This window comes from Elephantulus edwardii, unplaced genomic scaffold (assembly GCF_000299155.1).
Source record: "Elephantulus edwardii isolate Elephantulus edwardi_28Jun2011 unplaced genomic scaffold, EleEdw1.0 scaffold00161, whole genome shotgun sequence".
NCBI classification, from domain to species: Eukaryota; Metazoa; Chordata; class Mammalia; order Macroscelidea; family Macroscelididae; genus Elephantulus; species Elephantulus edwardii.
Window position 1 is genome coordinate 4026467 of NW_006399911.1, and position 20573 is coordinate 4047039.

The window sequence follows — 20573 nt, forward strand, 5'->3', positions numbered from 1 at the left end:
CCTGAGTTACTTCTGTTTCTTCCAAGTTAATCTCGATCTCACATTTTGTTGTTGTTGTTGTTAGGTACTGCTGAGGTGACTCTGACTCATAGGGACTCTGAAAATAATAGATCAAAACCCTATCTTATCCTACCCTAGCCTTTCTTCCAGTCTCCACCATCCTAAAATTCAGTAGCACTCCCTATACCAGTCCATCTCCTTAACAATCTTCCTCTTTCACAGACCTTCCACTCTCCCCAGAATGATGTTTTGGGTTTTTTCCCCCTACAATTGCTGCCTCCTTAAAATATCCCCAAATGTTGTGAAGTTTCACTATCTTTGTGTGCAAAAGGAGTGCAATGTATGGACAGCCATATCTGATCTCCACTAACTTCACACGGGGAAGCGGTCCTTATCAACAGCATTCACAGCACAAAACCGACTCCACTGAGGTCAGACAAGGCCCCCCCACTCTCACATTTGCTTTTTCTAATTCCAGAAACAATCTTACTCCTTCACTGGGGCTAAAATATGTTACAATAGTGACACAGATCTCAAAGAACCATACTTATGATTAAGAGGTATATTAGGGAAGATAACTCAGACTGGCAACAAGATACAATCTCTCAGTCAGGACTGCTTCTTAAATATGCTCACAGGTCCTTCAGCTTTCAGTCTTACACATTTTAGTCCAGTGTTACAAAGCTCTCTCACTCTTGCCAATCATGGCATCTCCCACTTTGTTGTTGTTGTTGTTATGTGCCGTTGAGTCGCCTGCGACTCATAGCGACCCTATGTACAACAGCCCTAAACTCCGCTCTGCCCTGTGCCAATTGCACTGTCTCTGACACTCCCATCCCAATTATCCCAGTCACTGAATCAATCCACCTCATAGAGGGCCTTCCTCTCCTGCGCCGTCCCTCCACCCTCCCAAGCATGATGTCCCTCTCTAAGGACCGGTCTCTCCTCACTACATGTCCAAAGTAAGTTAGACGGAGCCTCAGAATCCTTGCCTCCAAGGAGCCACCCGGTTTAACCCTCTCCAGGACAAATCTATTTGTTTTCCTAGCAGTCCGTGGTATTCTCAATACTCTTCTCCAGCACCACAGCTCAAAGGCATCAGTTCTCCTTCTATCCTCCTTGGTCATTGTCCAACTCTCTGATGCATAACAGGTGATTGCGAAGACCATGGCCTGTATCAGACGCACCTTAGTCTCCAGAGAGACACCACTGCTCTTCAGCACTTTGGAGAGGTCCCTAACAGCAGACTTTCCCATGGCAATGCGCCTTTTAATTTCCTGGCTGCTGGTGCCAAGACTGTTGACTATGGAGCCAAGCAGACTAAAGCTGTGTACAATCTCAATCTCTTCACCATCCATCCTGATGCTGCCAATTGGTCCAGTGGTGAGAATCTTTGTCTTCTTGACATTGAGCCTCAATCCATATTGTAGGCTGCAGTTCTTGACACTCTGCAGCAGGCACTTCAGGTCCTCCTCAGTTTCAGCAAGCAGGGTTGTGTCATCCGCATAACGCAGATTGTTGATAAATCGTCCACCAATCCTGACCCCACATTTCTCCTCATAGAGCCCAGCCTCCCAGATAATCTGTTCTGCATATAGGTTGAAAAGGTATGGAGATAGGATGCATCCCTGGCATACGCCCTTCCCAATTTTGAACCATGCAGTGTTCCCTTGCTCTGTTCTGACGACTGCCTCCTGGTCCAAGTATAAGTTTCGCATTAGAACGATCAAGTGTTCTGGGATTCCCATTCTTCTCAGAGTCAGCCACAGTTTGTTATGATCTACATAGTCAAATGCCTTTGCATAGTCAATGAAACACAGATAGACATTCCTCTGGTATTCCCTGCTTTCAGCCAAGATCCATCTAACATCAGCTACAATATCTCTAGTACCACGACCCCTTCTGAAACCAGCCTGGACTTCTGGTAGTTCTCTGTTGATGTGCTGTTCCAGTCGTTTTTGGATAATTTTCAGTAAAATCTTGCTTGCATGTGAAATTGTTCTGTAGTTTCCACATTCGGTTGGGTCGCCTTTCTTTGGGATAGGAACAAATATCGATCTCTTCCAGTCAGTTGGCCAAGTGGTCGTTCTCCAGATTTCTTGGCACAACTTGGTGAGCACGTCCAGGGCAGCATCTCTTAACTGAAATATATCAATTGGTATACCATCTATTCCTGGACCCTTATTTTTGGCCATGTCCTTCAAAGCAGCCTGAACTTCTTCTTTCATCACCATAGGCTCTTGCTCGTATGTTGTTTCATGAAATTCTTCTGTGTCTTCCAATTCTTTTCGATACAGTGACTCAGTATATTCCTTCCATCTCCCACTTTAGTCCTCCAAATCTGAAAGAAGGTCTCTGGCTCCGCTCAGTGGGGCAGCAGTCTCTGGTTCTCTGCTGTGACTGCTGCTGAGGCTCTCCTGTGAGTCCAGTCTGACTGGCACAGGAATCTCTGCCCTGAAGAACTGTCTACTGCATTCTCTACTTCTTCCTTATTGGTAGTAAGATTCTGCTGAATCTGCTCAACTTAAACCTGGTGGGATAAATACCTTCATAGATAGACTGCTGTTGTTAAGTGCTGTTGAGTCAAGCATGACTCACAGCAACCCTATGAACAAAAGACCTGAGCCCTGTACTATAACTACCATCGAATTCTCTATATTCATAGAGTTTACAGAGGCATGTGATTTAGGAAGTGGGTGCCATTCCTGCTTCCAAACCTGAATCAATCTGGAAACTCCACTAAACCCTGTCCACCATGGGTAACTATTATGGCATTTGACACACCAGTGGCACAACGTTCAGTATTATAGCAGCTCCAAGTTGTTTCAGTACAGCAAATTGTCAGACCAAATGCTGTACCATTTAGAAAAATGTTCATCCCAAACACAATAAACACCAGGCCTGCGGGCTGTAGGCTTGAGAGCCCTACTGCATTTTTAATTTTATTTAATTTTATTATTTTTTGTGTGTATACCATCAAATCGGATCTGACTGTTACAAGACGAGGTTGCCCCTCCTTCTCCAGCAGAGTACCTGTTGAATCTAACTGTGTATTTCTGGGATTGCAGTGCAGCTTCTTGTCACTAGGCCACAAGATTGCCCTCCTACTGCATTTTAAATACAAGGCCCACCCACCAGATCCTTGTTGACTCTAAACCACCAGGCTTCCAGCCCACAGCTCATTGTTAGCTAAATACAGCAAATCCAATCAGCTCACACCCGACTGTGAATGAAAAAACCATCCAAACCTGACCCTCACCAAGACAAGAAAAACTATCTTCCAGAATCCAATCACTTCACACACTAACCTCCAAACTGAAGCCTTTCGTCTAGCACATGTTATTCACATGTTCCCACTCAGTCAAGTGGCAAAATCAAGGGTAAGGACCAAAGAAGGCCATTTTGAAGTACACCATATTTTGTCTCTAAGGAACAGCCTGGTTGTACTTCCTCCAAGACAGATGAACCTGTTTGTTCTCTTGGCATTTCATGGAATATTTAATTGTGGTCTTTCCCAAGGTCACAATTCAAAGGCATTCATTTCCCTTTAGTCTTCCTTATTTATTGTCCAAATTTCATGTGCCTACCATGGCATGGATGACACACCTTAGTCTTTAAACTTGACTTTCTTTCTTTTTAGTATTTTGAAGAGACACTTGACGGGAGACTTGCCCAATGCAACACATATTTTGATTTCTAGACTGTTGTTACCATGGGTAATGATTGTGGAACCAAGGAAAATGAATTCTTTGACTGCTTCAATCTTTTCTCTATCAATCATACTGCTGTTTTTTGGTCCAGTTGTAAGGAATCCTAATTTCTTGATGTTGAAGTAAAATCCATACTGAAGTCTGTAGTCTTTGATGTCACTTCTCCTTCCCATATCAACTACAGATAAAGGTAGAGAGTCTATAAAAATAGAACCTTAATGATGCCCCTAACTATTGCCTTGAAGGAACAGATCTTAGAGATTCCATGAAATCTCTGTGATGTGAAAAATCTTTCATCCACATAACACAGGTTGCTGATTAATCTTCTTTTAATCCTGATACCACATTCTTCTTTACATAGTCATTTTGCTCAGATCATTTGTTCACCATGCAGCTAGAACAGACATGATGAAAGGATACAACCCTAATGCACACCTTTTCTGATTTTAAACCATATAATGGTCCTTTGTTCTGTTCTAACAACTGCTTCTTGATCTATCTACAGGCTTTACACAAGCACAGATTAAGTGTTCTGGGATTCCCATTCTTCTAAGTGTTATCCATAATTTATTATGATCCACATAGTTAAGGGCCAAAGTACTTCAATACTAAACCACACAACAGCAATGGCCTGTGAGTTCTGTGTGGCCATTGCAAAGAATTCTGGAACCAGCAATAAAGGTGGAGAAGATGATTGATGTCAGAATTGGTAAAAAAGGTTGAAGAATGAAGATATGTGTCAGCTCCACCTCACAGGAATCAGCTTGAGGCTGATGCTCTTGGTGAATTATCATTTTTTCCTGAAGTTAGACAAGGCCAATTGACAAACCAATAAGTGAGTTATCTTTGGTATTCTATGTTTCTGTAACAGACATGTGACAAGTGGATGATTTAGTAAGCAAAAATTTAATCTCTTATAATTTGGGATTATCAAGGGGTTCCATTGTGTAGATGTTCTGGTCCAAACAAAGACCAGTCCTGGTGATTATTTCATGGTGAGAATTAAAGTTTTCTCTCTTGACTGGATTTGCTCTGCTTTAATCTCTAGTGAGAGAAAAGGTTTTACAGGCCACACGGCAACTCTCTTACACTTGTTAGGGAGGGCTGTGACAAGATTAGAGGGTGTGGCATCCCACTGTTAATCCTCTTACAACTAGTTTTAGCAAATCATTGGGGATTATTATGCAGCTTCAATATTATATCATCATATACATGTATTTTAGGGCACATAATTCAATCCATGATGACAGTTTAACAGTGTAGACTGATCTAAAAACCCAATTACTGTCAAGTCGATTGCAATTTAATTCTAAAAGTAGAACTGCCCCCTAAGGTTTTCAAGGTTGTTATCTTTATTGAAGCAAATGATTATATATTACTTCCAAGGAGTGGCAGGTGGGTCTAGACACTGACCTTTCCAGTAATTAGCAGCCAAATTTTCAACTCTACAGTGGTCGGGCTCCACAGATATACGATCAGCACACACAATACAATAGTTTATACCAACAACGGCCTGGTTAAGAACCAACCACATGAAATGATGTTCATGATTATCAGTAATTTCTTTTAAAATCAGTCAGGTGTTTTGTTTGTTTTGTTTCTTTTGTTAGATGCTATTGAGTGGGCTCCAAATCATAGCAACTCTATGTACAAGAGAATGAAATCATGCCTGATCATGTGCCATCCTCAGCCTCTGCTGCAATCACTGTGTCGATCCAACTCATTAAGGGTCTTCCTCTTTTCTGACTTTCTACTTTTCAAAGTATAGTGTCATTTTCCAGGGATTGGCCCCTCCTGATAATGAGCCCAAAGTATGTAAGATGAAGTCTTACCATCCTTGTTTCTATGGAGATTACCACTGCAACTCGTTTAGTACATACCTACATGTTCTTTTGACAGACAATGGTCTAGTCAATATTCTTCCCAACACCACACTTCAAAGGTGTTCTTTATTCATTGAACAACTTTCACGTGTGCATGAAACAACTGAAAAATAACATGGTTCGGATCAGTCATACCTTAGTCTTTAAAGTGGCATCCGTTCTCTTTAGCACTTTTAAAAAGTTCCTTGGCAGCAGATCTGCCCATTGCAATACATCTTTTTTTTTAAATACATCATTTTATTTCTTGATGCCTATTTCTATAGGTGTTGATTATGGATCCAAGTTAAAAGAAATCTCTGATAACATCAATCTTTTCTCTACTTATCATGATGTCGTTTTTGGTAGTTGTGAGGATTTATGTTTTCTTTATGTTGAGGTATAGTCTATACTGAAAGTTACTATAATCTTTGAGCTTGATCAGTAATTGCGTCAAAACATTCCTTCATTTCCTTAAGAAAAGTTGTGCCACCTGCATACCTGACTATCTTCAGGAGCCTTTCCCCTTCACTGTGACTATCCTGCAGGTTCTCTGCTCCACTGCACTTGCTAAAACTTGTATTGCATGCCTCCCTTCCCCTTAAAATAGATGCAAAATTATGGAAAACCATCTTGCCAAGTAGGCAGCTAGAATTACCTCTGGGCTCTCTGAAGGAATAATGTCAATTTGTAGTTCTTACTACAGCATAATGCAATTCCCTTAAAAATTTGCATGAGCATTTTCTTGAATTCCTAAAACCTGAACTTGTGTGTGAATCTCTTGAAAGGAAAGGGGTGTGAGACAGCCCTGTGGCTTTGCATCTGAGCTATGCCAAATTGAAGAGATCTCATGTTGACTGGGAGTGGGAAGAAGTGTGACTCACCTGGGAAGCTCCTAGTCTCCTGATATAATCTCCTTACCCAGGCTAAGCACCTCAGCTAACAGTGTGTCCAAGTTCTCTGCAAATGAGCTTTTCTTTCCTTCTTCCATTGCCAGACCCTGTTCTGAGCCTCTTGGTCTTAAGTGACCTGGGAGGTGAGTCAATAAAAAGGCTGTTTCCACTCAGGCTATTCCACACTCCAGGTATGGAAAGGCCACAATCCAGGGCATAACAAGGCCAATGAGGCCTTGGAAAGGGCTCCATCCACAGCAATGGGAATATACAGTTTAAATCTCAATCGTGTCCCCTAGCTGTGAGTCTGGGCAAGCCACATTACCTTTCTGAGCATCAATTTTCTCATCTGTAAAATGGAAATAATCCTATTTCATATGTTTCTTGGAATTATATGAAGTATTCATATACTTTGGGTATGCTTTCAGGAGGCACCATTCCTAAGTGGCCAACATACATGAAAAGGTGGTAGATCAGAGAAAGAGAGGAAGACCCTCAAGAATATGGAGTGACAGAGAAGGCAACAAGAAGGTTAAACACAGTGGGGATCATGAGGATGATGCAAGATCAGGGAAGGTTACTGTTGGATGTTGGATCTGTTAGATGTTACTGTGAGTCAGAATCTATGTGACAACAGCAAATAACACAGAAACAGCTACTCATAATGGTGTGTTCTCACTTTCCCAAGTTTATGTTCCAGGTTTGTAACATAAATCGACTCCAGGAATCTCCAACTAATCCTCTTTGCAGGTAATATTATTATCATCCCTATTTTATGGATGGGGAACAGGTACAAAGAACAGAATTAATATGTGGAAGGTCACACAGATAGTATAACTGAGATTGAAATGCAGGTCTTCTCATCCCAGAGTCTTTGCACTTAGCTCGCTCCTTCCTTCCTTCCTTCCTTCCTTCCTTCCTTCCTTCCTTCCTTCCTTCCTTCCTTCCTTCCTTCCAATATTGGTTGATTTGCAAAGTTTGTATACATTGTTTTCCACACTGGATCTTTCCCATTTGCTTCTCACATCCCTCCCTCCTCCCATCAAATTGTGTGACCCTATGATTAACCACCTTCCCACCCCTACCCAGCCTCACCCCTCTGCTCCCACCTTCCCCCTTGGGTCCTCATACTTATTCTACAATAATGGTTTTATACAATATTGGTCCTTATGGGACTGAGTTAGTTCACTCAGCATAATGTTCTTTAGTCCCTCCCAAGTTGGGTAATAATTTATAAAGTCACTGCTCCTGTGTACTGCATTGTATTCTACCATGTGAATGTATCATAATTTCTCAATCCATCTGATTGTGGTTGGACATCTGGGCTGTTTCCAGGTTCTTGCGATGGTGAATAACACTGCTGTGAACATTGGTGTACAAGTCTCCGTTTGTGCCTCAGTTCTCATTCTCTTGGGATATATTCCAAGCAGTAGAACAGCTGAGTCTTATGGAATTTTTATGTTCAGCTTTTTTGAGGAAACACCAAACTGCCTTCCTACGTGTTAACCATTTATCTTAATTCTCTAAACATGGATCAAGCGATACATGACAAGGGAGTCATTATTCATTCACTTGGCCATTCACCACTTTCTTGAGTATAAACTTGATGCTCTCCTTGATGCTGGATGTATTTCACTCAATGATGAATAAAACAGACATAGTCCTTCTTCTCTTAGACATATCTCTGACTCTCCCTCTCTGTCGCTCTCTGTGTGTGCATGTGTGTGTGACAGAGAGAAAGAGAGAAAACATATATATATGCTGGAGTGCGTGTGTGGACTGTGTATGAAAGGATTTAAGTGTGTGATAGTACATGTGTTTAAGACCGTGTGTGAGAGTGTATGAGAGACAGTGTATTCTCACAGTGTGTGAGAGAGTAATAGATGTTTGTGAGTGTAAGGAAAAGAAATGGGAGCACAGACACAAGTAGCTTTGTTCTGTTCTTAACAACCCTAGTCTCCCTCATAGAACATTCTGTGGTCCAGTGGTTTTGCTCAACCAATTTCTCTTTCTTCACACTGAAAACTCTGCCTAGCCATGTTCCTTTCCTCTCTTGTTTTCCAGTCAAGGGGTGACCGTCTTGAGACACAGCCCTGGTGAAATTGCTAGAATACAGAGAATTCTGTCTTTTCCACTGTCAGCTTGCTGTTCTGCTAGTTAACAACCATCCTCTCAGCTGAATAGTTAAATCCTAGGTAAAGCTGCAGCTTAAAACTCTGAAACGGAAAAAAGGAAATTGGGGGCAAGGACGCTAATCCTGACTTTCAACTTGAGACACTTACGCTTTCCAGCTGATCCATTTCATCCAGAGGCTTTGTTTCGCTCTAGGAATTTCCTGGATTTAGGGGAAGCAGGTGTGACCAGAGTGCTGAGTCTCAGAACAATGAATGAAGTAAGCTTCATTGTCTGGGTTGGCTCTCTTTCTACAGGTGAATGGTCACACATGCAATTTGCTGCAAATGCAGCATACTCACACTGCGTAAGCTACAGCCTTATGCACAGCGAGTCCTGGCAGGAAACAGATGGCTGCTTAAATCTGGTAATTTAAGAGACTGAGTGGTTAAGGAGTTGAACTGTCAATCCAGAGCCATACGGTTTAAATTCACCACTGCTCCACAGAAGAAAGATGGGCAATCTCACTCCCGAGTGATTTACAGCCTCTGAAAGCCCACTGAAGGGTGGTTATGAGTCTGTTCCAACTTGGCAGCACATAATAAAAAGAACAACTGCAAAAATGTAAGCAGAGTTGGTTTCGGTCAGGCGATGCCCTAGGGAACATATCCTGCTGGTTTACATTCAGTCCTGAACATCTTGATCTCTTTTTTCAGGACCTAGTGTGGTGGCCTAGTGGGTAAGGAACTGCGCTGTCAACTCAAAGATAGTCACTTCAGATTCACCAGCTGCTCTACAAGAGAAAAATGGGCAATCTCCTCCAGAGCTATTTACTGCCTCTGCAAATCCATGGTCAGCTAGGAGTTAGTTCTTACTTGACAGCACATAACACGTTTAGGGGATGGTCATTACTGAGTAAAAGCTTTCCTCCATCCACATCATTAAAGTAGAATCTACTTTGAGGAAGCAGCTCTTCCTAAGTCATGCTTGAGTTACTTTTAACCTTATTGGCTCACCTTCCAGCACTCTAGCCAACAATGTTGTTCTGTTACTCATAGGGCTTTCAAAGGCCTGTTATTTCAGAAGTGGATGGCCAGTTCTGTTCCTTTTGGCAAGACTGAAAATGGAGAAAACCAGCTGCAAACAACTATTAATAATCAGAACATGAAATATATATTATGAATCTAGGACAATGGAAGTTGAAAAACTGAAATAGGACATATAAGGAATAACATCCTTGGCATTAGTGAGCTGAGACTGGCAACTGTAATTGTATTCACCATTTAAAGTCAGACAATCATATCATTATTATGGTGGGAATGGAAAATTTATAGGAATGGTGTCACATTTATCGTAAAAAGAACATTTCAAAATCTATCCTGAAGTACAATGCTGTCATTGCTTGGATACTATCCTTAACTCACACAAGGAAAACCCATTAATTACTATCATTATTAAAATATATTAATCAACCACTAAAGTCAAAGATGAAGAAACAGTCTTCAAGATGGAATAAAGCTCAACATCAAGAAAACAAAGATTGTCACCACTGGACAGATTGGCAGCATGAAGATGGACGGTGAAGAGATTGCGATTGTTAACAGCTTCGGTTTGCTTGGCTCCACAATCAGCACTCTTGTACGAGCAGTTAGAAAATCAAAAGACAAATTACATTGGGAAAGCCTGCAGCTAAACAGCAACTATGTCAGACTGGAAACTAAGGTGCGCTTGATCCAGGTCATGGTCTTTGCAATTACTCACTGTGTATTAGAAAGCTGGACAATGACTAGGGATGGTAGAAGGAGCTGTGGTGCTAGAGGAGTATTGAATAGACCATGGATTGCTAGGAGAACAAAGAGGTTCATCTTAGAGAGGGTGAAACCAGGCTACTCCTTGGAGGCAAGTATTTTGAAGCTCTGTCTGACATATTTTGGACATGTTGCAAGGAGGCACCACTCCTTGAAAAGGGATATCATGCTTGAGAGGGTGGAGGGATGGCACAGGAGAGGAAGACTCTGGATGAGATGAATTGACTCAGTGACTGGGGTCATGGGGGTGGATGTGTAGGAGATGATAAAGTTAGCTCAGGATAGAGCAGGCTTCAGAGCTGTTGTACATATGGTCACTATGAGTCAAAAACAATTCAATGGCACTTAACAACAACACACAAACTTTTGGAGTCTGAAATGAATCAAGCATGCAATCAAGATGAATTAATGATTGGTAACTGGAGAGAAAAAGTTAGAAATAAAGAAAGTCTCATTGGAAAAGATGGCCTTGGTGACAGAAATGAGGCCAGGGATCATAAGATAGAATTTTGTACAATCATTAATTTATTTAGTCATTGCAATTTTTTAAAATAAATATGGTGACTATACACATGGACCTCACCTAAAGGACTACACAGGAATCAGATTGACTACATCTGTAGAAAAAGACAATGGAGAAACTATCAGCAGTCAAAACTGTGGCAGGGCTGACTGTGGTATAGATAATACCAAAGGAGAGTTCAAATGAAAACTGATGACTATTAAACCAAGTCTGCGAGAACCATAAAATGGCCTTGAGTTTACCCTACTTGACTTTAAAAACATTCTAAAACAATTGATGGCTGGACACGTCTGATGATTAGTGGGGGTTGACATGAAGGACATCTTCCATGAAGAAAGCAAAATGTTCATTACAAAGACAAGAAGCAGAGAAAATACCAAAATGGGTGTCAGAAGAGACTCTAAAATTTGCTTCCGAACATAAAGAAGTCAAAACAAAGGGAAGAACTGCTGGCCTAAAAGGCTCACCACAAGATTCCAAAGGGCAGCTCATGAAGACAAAGCAAAGTATTATAAAGAGAGGTGTAAAGAGCTGGAGTTAGAAAACCAAAAGAGAAAAATACCTTCGACATATCTTGAGCTGAAATAATGGAAGAATAAATTAAAGTTTCGAGTCATGATACTGAAGGATTCTACAGTGAAATATTGAATGATGTGAGAAACGTCAAAAGAAGATAAAAGGATATAGAGTCATTGTACCAAGAAGAACTGGTCAACACTGAACCATTTCAGAAAGTAGATAAAACCCAAAAGCAATAGTACAGAAGGAAGAAGTCCAAACTACAATGAAAGTATTGACAAAAAAATAAGACCCTATCAATTGATGGAACACTAAGTGAGGTATTTCAGCAAACAGATGGAATCCTGGATGTGCTCTCTAGTCTATAGTAAGAAAACTGAAAAATAATTACCTGGCCAGCTGTTTAAAAAAAATATACGTATTTGTTTCTATCACAAAAGAAAATGATTCTTGAGTTTATCTTGCTTAAAATTAAGAATCATCTGAAGAACAGGCTTGAGGCATTGAGCATCAATGATCAAAGACCAGAGAAACTGTGGGAGGATATCAAAGATAATAATCCATGAAGAGAGCAAAAGTTTCTTACAAAAAAGAGAAGAAAAAAACAAAATGAATGTCGGAAGAGACTATGAAAATTGCATTAGAGCATAGAGAAACCAAAACAAAAAAAGAAGAGATGCCAAAGTAAAAGAATGGAAGAGAAGTTTACAAAGGAAAGCTCAAGAAGATAAAGTAAAATATTGTAACAAAATATGCAAAGAGCTGGAGTCATAGACTAAAAAGTGAAAAATTTGCTTGGTATTTCTCAAGCTGAAAGAACTGAAAACCAAATTGAAGCCTCAGGTTGTAATACTGAGAGATGCTATTGGCACAATCTTGAATGATTCAGGAAGCAGCAAAATAAAATGGGTAGACTAGGCAACTCATGATTGCTGTGATGCTGACTACTGATGTGTCAAATGTAGAAATGGTTACCAATGGTGGACAGTGTTGGGTGGAGCTCCCCAATTAAAACAAGCTTGGAAGCAGGGGTGGCATCCACTTCTGAAATAGCTTGCCTCCGGAAACCCTATGAACCAGGAGAAATGATGAAAGTTATACTAGTGTTCAGGTCTTTCGTTCATAGGGTCACTATGAGTCACCTGCGACTCGATGGCACTTAGAAACAACAACAACAACATATATATTTACTACTGTACCAAAAAGAATTGGTTGACACTGATACATTTCAGAAAGTACTGTGTGAATAAGAGTCAATGGTGATGAAAGATGAAGTTCAAGCTGCACTGATGGCATTGGCAAAAAAATAAGGCCCCAGAAATCTATGCTAAATCCTGTACCATACTCAGCATCTCTGACACACTAGAATTCACTGCTGAAGTCACTATGCCAATTCATCTCATTGGGGTCTTCCTCTCCTATGCTGACCCTGCATCTTTCCAATCATGATGCTCCTTTCCAAGGAGCAGAATCACCTCATCCATATCCAAAGCATGAGAGAAAAAGCTTTATCATATTTCACCAGCTTTCTCCAAGGAGCATTCTGGTTACACCTTTCCCTAGACATGTCTGTTTATTCTTTTGGCCATGCATGGTATATCTAACACTTTCCTCCAGCAGCACAATTCAAAGGTACTAATTCTTCTTCTGTCATCTTAATTCCAATCTTTCATTAAGAATTGGGATAAAGTTATGTTGTCATGGACATCCACCCAGTTCTCTGATACATAGCGGGTGATTGAGAAGTCTGTGGCCTGAATCAGGTACACCTTAGTCTTCAAACTGACATCTTTGCTCGTCAGCATTTTGGAGAGACCCTTGACAGTGGACTTGCCTGATGTAATATGCCGCTTCATTTTCTGCCTGCCAGTACCAAGGGTGTTGATTGTTGATCCAAGAAAGATGAAATAACTGATAGCTTCAATCCTTTCCCCATCTATCATAATGTTCACTGTTGATACTGTGGTGAGGACTTTGTTTTTCTTGATGTTGAGGTATAATCCATATTGAAGGCTGTAGTCTTTGATCTTCTGTAGCAAGTATTCACATCCTCCTCACTTTAAGCAAGCAAGGTAGGTGTCATCTGCATAACACAGGCTGTTAATGAGTCTTTCTCCAATCCTGATGCCACATTCCCCTTGATAGAGTCTAGTTTCATGAATTATTCACTTAGCATACAGATTGACTAGGTATGGAGAAAGAATACAACCATTATGTGCACCCTTCATGATTTTAAATCCTGCAGTGTTCTCTTGTTCTGTTTGGAAAAGTTTCTTGATCTAGATATAAATTCTGTATGAACACAATTAAGTATTCTGGGATTCCTATTCTTCTCAACGTAATTCATGATTTGTTAATGATCTAGACAAATTCCTTTATACAGTAAAAAACCCACAAATCTACATTCTCCTGGTAATCTCAGCTTTCAGTCACGATCCATCTGACATCAGCAGTATCCTTGGTGCCACAGTGACTTCTAAATGCTGCTTGAACTTCTGGCAGTTCCTTGTCAATGTAATGTTCTAGCTGTTTTTGGATGATCTTCAACAATATTTTGCTTGCACATGATATTATTGAAACTTCCCTACAATTTCAACACTCTGTTGGATCATCTTTCTTAGGAATGGGGAAATATATGGATATCTTCTAGTCAGATGGTCAGGAAGCAGTCATCCAAATTTCCTGGCATAAACTGGTGAGGAAGCACATCCATGACTTCAAGTGTTAGTTGAAATATGTCAATTGGTATTCCATTGATACCTGGGGCTTTATAATTTGCCAATGCTTTCATTGCAACTTGAACTTCATTTTCATTATCATTGGCTCTTTTTCATATGATATTTCCTGAAAATTTTCAGTGTCAACCAATTCTTTTTGATACAATGATTCTTCCATCTTCTTTTTGATGTTTTCTGGATCATTCAGGATTGTGCCCATAGCATCCATTTTTCAGTATTGCAACTCAAGGCTTGAATTTGTTTTTCAGTTCTTTTAGCTTGGGAAAAACCAAGTGAGTTCGTCCTTTTTTATTCTCTGACTCCAGATCTTTACACACTCCATTATACTATTTTGCTTTGTCTTTATGAGCTGCCTTTTGAAATCTGTTCAGCTCTTTTACTTCTGTAACTTTTCCTTATTTTTATTTAATATTTTTTTTATTGGGAAAAACATATTGGGGGTACAAGGAGGTGAGGGTTGGGGGCAGAAGGGTGAGGATGGGCCAGGATGTAGTTGCAGAGCTGCACAGTTTGGTCGGTGGGGGGAGCAGGTGAAGGAAATGATGAGGGTCCAGTGGGGACCAGATGCTACAGAGGAATGACAAGCATTTTCCAATAGTAGTTAAACCAACTGTCTTATTGATTTGGGAATTAGATGCCGACTCTCTGGCTTCTTCATGCTGAACAGGGGCGTAGATATAAAGGGGGGAAGGGAGGACGCTTTATCACCTTACTGGTGGTCTTGGGTTACAGCTGCTTGCCTTCTTGCTCCTGAGGGCCGCGACGGTTCGCTCCTAGCCGAGGGCCAAGTGCAGCCCGCCCCGGGCAGAGGGCCGCGACGGCTGAAGTAGTCTTTTTTTAAAAAAGAAGAAAAAGTGTGTGTGTGTGTGTGTGTGTGTGTGTGTACCGTCAAATTGGATCTGACTGGTACAGGAGACTGCCCCTCCTTCTCCAGCAGAGCATGAAGTAGAGTCTGGGTTCCCCCCCCCCCCCAGGTGCCTGTCGGGGCCTGGGTTTCAGCTGTCCACACCACAGCAGTGGGAAACGAGCTTAAAGCCCCTGATGGCTCTGGGCGCTCTCACCAGTGGCTATGGATGAAGGTAACTTTTCCTTTTGTTTTGGCTTCTCAATGCTCTAATGCAATTTTCATAGTCTCTCTTGACAGCCATTTTTGGGTTTTTTTCTTTCTCCTTCTTTGTAATGACTTTTTGCTTTCTTCATGGATAATATCTTTGATGTTGTCTCACAGTTCCTCTGGTCTTCAATCATTGGTTTTCAATATCTCGTGGGAAGTAATTAAGGATACCATGTTTGTATCAGGTGCATCTTATTCTTTAAATGGAAATAGTTGCCGTTAACATTTTGGAGAGGTCCTTGACAATAGATTTTCCGAATACAACATGTCCTTTAATTTCTTGACTGCTGTTACCATGGGTGTTGATTATGGATCCAAGCAAAATTAAATCATTAATACCTTCAACCTTTTCTCCATCCACCATGTTGCTGTCTTTTGGTCCAGGGTGAGGATTTGTTTTTTCCATGTTGAGATTCAACCTGTATTGAAAGCTGTATTGAAGGTCTTTGATTTTTCTGGAGCAAATGCTTCAAGTTTTCTTCACTTTCTGCAAGCAAAGTCTGTCATCTGCATAATGCATGTTGTTAATGGATCTTCCTCCAACCCTGCCACCACATTCTGCTCCATATAGTCCAGTTAGAATACATAAAATCAAATTGATTTCATACGTGGAAAGAAACCATGGGGAAATTGATTACTATCAGTCAAAACAAGGCCAGGGGATGATTGTGGAGTAGATTATCAACTGCTCCTCTGTTAAGTTCAAGTTGAAGCTGAAGAAAATGATAATTTGAGTATAGAACATCTAAATTTACCATCTATCAAAGGACAGATTTGATGTATTGACCATTTAATGACTGCAGTGTTAGCTTAAAGTTGGCTTTTTTTAAAAAAAATTCTTTTATATTGGTTTCCATATAAAATTTGTAGTCTTTCACACTTTACTTCATTCACATTGTGCTTCATACCATCATTCCCATATATCATATTTTATGAAATTAATCCCATTGAATTACGCTCACCATTACCACTTCTTTTAAGGTCCCTATGGGATCTTTTCCATTTCCATTACCCCTTCCCTCCATCCATCAAATTGTGCTATCTGTGATTTCCCCCTGCCTACTCTCACACCTCTGCACCTACCACATCCCCCTTTAAAACCCCATACCCATTACTAGTTATCCTTCTATTTTGACAATAATGGTCTTATGTAGTGCTTGTTCTTAGGAGACTGAGTTCACTCAGCATAATGCTTTCCAGACACTCCCAAGTTATGGAGTGCTTTTCAAATTTGTTCCTGGGTTCTCTGTAGTATTTTTTGTTTTTGTTTTTGCTTTTTTGTTGTTGGAAAAAATTGTATTTAGAATTAGCCAGCTGGACCATAATCAGGAGCAAGTTGAACACAGGCCTTCTTCTCTCCATCAGGCCTAATCAAAGTGTTGACATTAGCCACATCAATGTCATAGAGCTTCTTTACAGCTTGTTTAACTTGGTGCTTGTTGGCCTTGACATCCACAATAAACACGAGTGTGTTGTTATCTTCTAGCTTCTTCATGGCTGACTCGGTGGTCAGGGGAAATTTGATGATGGCATATGGTCGAGCTTGTTTCTCCTGGGGACGCTCTTCCAGAGATATTTGGGCTGTCTTCAGAGTCTCAGCATCTTAGGCCACCGGAAGGTGGGTAACATCTGGATCTTCTTTTCTTTTTTTTTTTTTTTTTGGCTGTGGATGCCCTTCAGGACTGCCTTCTTGGCCTTTAATGCCTTTGTTTTGGCTTCAGTATTGGGAGGGGCAGGGGCTTCCTTCTTCACTTCCAGCACCATCTTCGTAGAAAGGGCACTCTATAGTATTTTATTGTGTGAATTTCTGAATCTATTCACTTGTAGTTGGACATTTGGGCTGTTTCCATGTTCATGTGATGGTGAATAATGCTGCTGTGAACATTGGTGTACAGATCTCTGTTTTTATCTCAGTTATAATTTCCTTGGGGTATATGACTAGCAGTGGAATAGGTAGATCATATGGAATTTCAATGTGATTCATTTTGTGGCAACACCAAACTGCCTTTCAGAGTGGTTAAATAATTTTATAATACCACCAACACTGTATAATGGTTCCTATTCTTACCACATCCTCTTCAACATTTATTGCTTACTGTCTTCTTAAACTTTACCACTGCTACTGGAGTGAGATAGTATCTCACTGTAGTTTTTATTTGGATCTTTCTTATTGCCAGTGATTTTGAGGATTTCTTCATGTACCTGTTGGCCATTCAAATATTTTCTATGTCTTTTGCTTATTTTGTAATTTGGTTATGAGTCTTTTTCTTGCAGGTGCCCTGCAAGTATTCTGTAAGGTTCTGTTATGGGACCCTTGTCTGAGATAGTATTGCCAAATGTTTTTCCCAGTCAGTAGGTCTTCTTTATCACCCTATTGGAAAATGGTTTTGATGCACACAAGGATTTAATCTTTAGAAGCTCATCAATTTTATCCTTCCCTGGTTGTGCATTTCTGGCTGTATTTGTCAGCCTCTTTATACTACAGGCTCGGTCTTGTAAGCATGGTCCCATTTCTTCCGTTATGCTTTTTATGGTTTGGGGCTTTACCCCTAGATTTCTGATCTATCTTGAGTTAATTTTTTGTGCATGATTTGAGGATTGGATCCTGCTTTGGCTTTCTGCAGGTAGCAGTCCAGTTTTGCCAGCACTATTTGTTGAAGAGGTTGTCATTTCCCCATGAGATAGATTTTGTTTCCTTGTCGAATATCAGTTGATCATAGATAGATGGGTTAATTTCCGGGTTTTCAATTCTGTTCCATTGGTCTATGTGTCTGTCCTTGAACCAGTACCAGGCGGTTTTGGTAGGTTTTTGAGGTCAGGGAGAGCGTTGCCTCCCACTTCATTTTTGTCTTTTAGAAGTGGTTTGATTATTTGGGGTTTCTTTCCCTTCCAAATAAACTTGACAACTGTCTTTTGATCTCTTTTAAAAATGAATTTGGTATCTGTACTGGGATTGTGTTAAACATGTAGATTGCTTTGGGTTGGATTGTCATTTTCACTATTTTGAGTCTTCCTATTAATGAACAAGGAATGTTTTCCCATTTAGGTCTTCTGTTCTTGAGTGTTTTGTAGTTTTCTTTGTAAATATCTTTTGTATCTCTCATTAGATTTATTCCTTAATATCTCAACTTGTGATTGGCTATTGTAAATGGTATTGCTTTCTTGGTTTCATTCTCTGTATTTTGTTACTGTAGAAGAATCCCACTGATTTTTGGGTTTTGATCTTGTATCCTCCCACTCTACTAAACTCGTCTACTAGCCCTAACAGTTTTGTTTGTTGTGTTGAGTCTCTTGGGGGGTTTTCTGTGTACATTATCATATCATCTGCATATAGTGACAGTTTAACTGCCTCTTTGCAGATCCGGATGCCTTTTATTTCCTTCTCTTGATGTATTGCCTTAGCAAGCACTTTTAGTACAAATTGAGTAGGAGTGGTGACAGTGGGCATCCTTGTCTCGTCCCTCTTTGCAAAGAGAATGTTTTTATTCTTTCTCCATTGAGAATGATAATGGCTTTTGGTTTTGCATATATACTTTACACAATGTTGAGGAAATTCCCTTCTATTCCTATTTTGCTGAGTGTCTTAATCAAGTAGGGATGTTGGATTTTGTTGAAAGCCTTTTCTACATCAATTGCTAGGATCATGTGGTTCTTGTTATTTGCTTTGTTAATGTGATGAATTACATTGATCTTTTTTCTTATGTTGAACCACCCTTGAATACCTCTTATGAATCCCACTTGATCATGATTATATTTATTCGATGTGCTTTTGGATTCTATTTCCAGGATTTTGTTAAGTATTTTTGGTTCCATACTCAGGAGAGATATTAGTCTCTAGTTTTATTCTTTGGAGACTTCTGCCTGGTTTGGTATTAGGGTTATATTTACTTCATAGAATGACTCTGGAAGTATTTCTTCCTCTATTTTTTGAAATAATTTAAGTAGAATTGGTGATAGATCTTCTCGATTGTTTGATAGAATTCAGCTGTGAAGTAAATTGTCTTTCTTTAGCCATTGCATTTGCTCTCTCTGGTAACCAGCTACCTTAAATACAGACACATGTTCTTGTAAATCATCAAGAGCTGTGAGATTAGGATGACAAAGAGAGAGTGAGTGTCAGTGAGTATGAATGAGTGCTTCCCACACTTGCAAGCAAGACTTGAGGAAGACTCTAATGACAAGAATCTGGTGATGGTGGTGGAGAGACTGTGACACTGCTGTGGAGAAACTGTGGCAAGGTGTAACCAGAGGAGCCATAAGAGAAAGGCTGTATTTAAAGGTTTTGATATTCCTGCGGGATGACTTAAGGGGAAGCTGACTTGTAACTGCTCTGAGAGAAAACTTGCTGGACGATTTGGATTTGACTTCTGCACTGAAATCAGGACTTTCTATTTAAGGAATTGTGTTTTGATATTAATCTGTCTTAGAATTACTGGACTAGCTTTGTCCTTGTATTGTGAGATATTCTTTGTCTTGCCCACTCCCCAATCTGTTTCCCTAATAAACCCCACTTTTGGAACCACAACTGTAAATAAAGTCTGTGAGTCAACAATGAATAATTGAACCTCTTGCTGCTGGTGTGGCTCTAGAAGCCCCATGCAGCTGGGTTATGGGCTCTTTATCTGATTTGTGCTCTGGGGTGGTGAGGGCCTGTGCTATTCTCACTCCCTTTGGCCCTTTCAGAGAGAAGTTCATGTCCCTGTGCCACATATCCCATTTTCAGTTCTCTAGTCAATGACCAAAGATCAAATTGATTGTGGGATAAGATATGACAGATGAAGAAAGCAAAGGGAGATTAAAGAGTAGAAAGTGAAGAAAAAACCATGTTGGATGTCAGAAGAAACTCTGAACTCTGATTTGACTATTATTATTATTGCCGTATACCATAGAGTTGGAACCAACCCATATCTGACCCTCCAGTGGGTTTTCAGAGCAGTTAATTGCATGAGAGGAAATTGCTTATCCTTCCCTCACACAGCAGGTAGTGGCCTCAACCGGCTTCCTTTCAGGATTGCAGCGCAGCTTCTTGCCACTAAGCCACCAGAGTTCCCGTTTGTTTTGACTATAGAGTAGCTAAAAATAGAAGAAAGGACACATTAAGAGAGCAGAACAACTTAGAACAGGACATGCATAACTATTCAAATAGGGAGAGGGAAGGGAAGAAAGGGAGAAGAAAGGAGAGGCAAGGAAAAATCAAATTAGGATGGCAGAGATAAGTGGGTGAAGGACCAGGTACATCTCAGTGACGTTTTGAGAAAAGGTTTTCATCAATTGTAATTAATATTATAAAACATTAT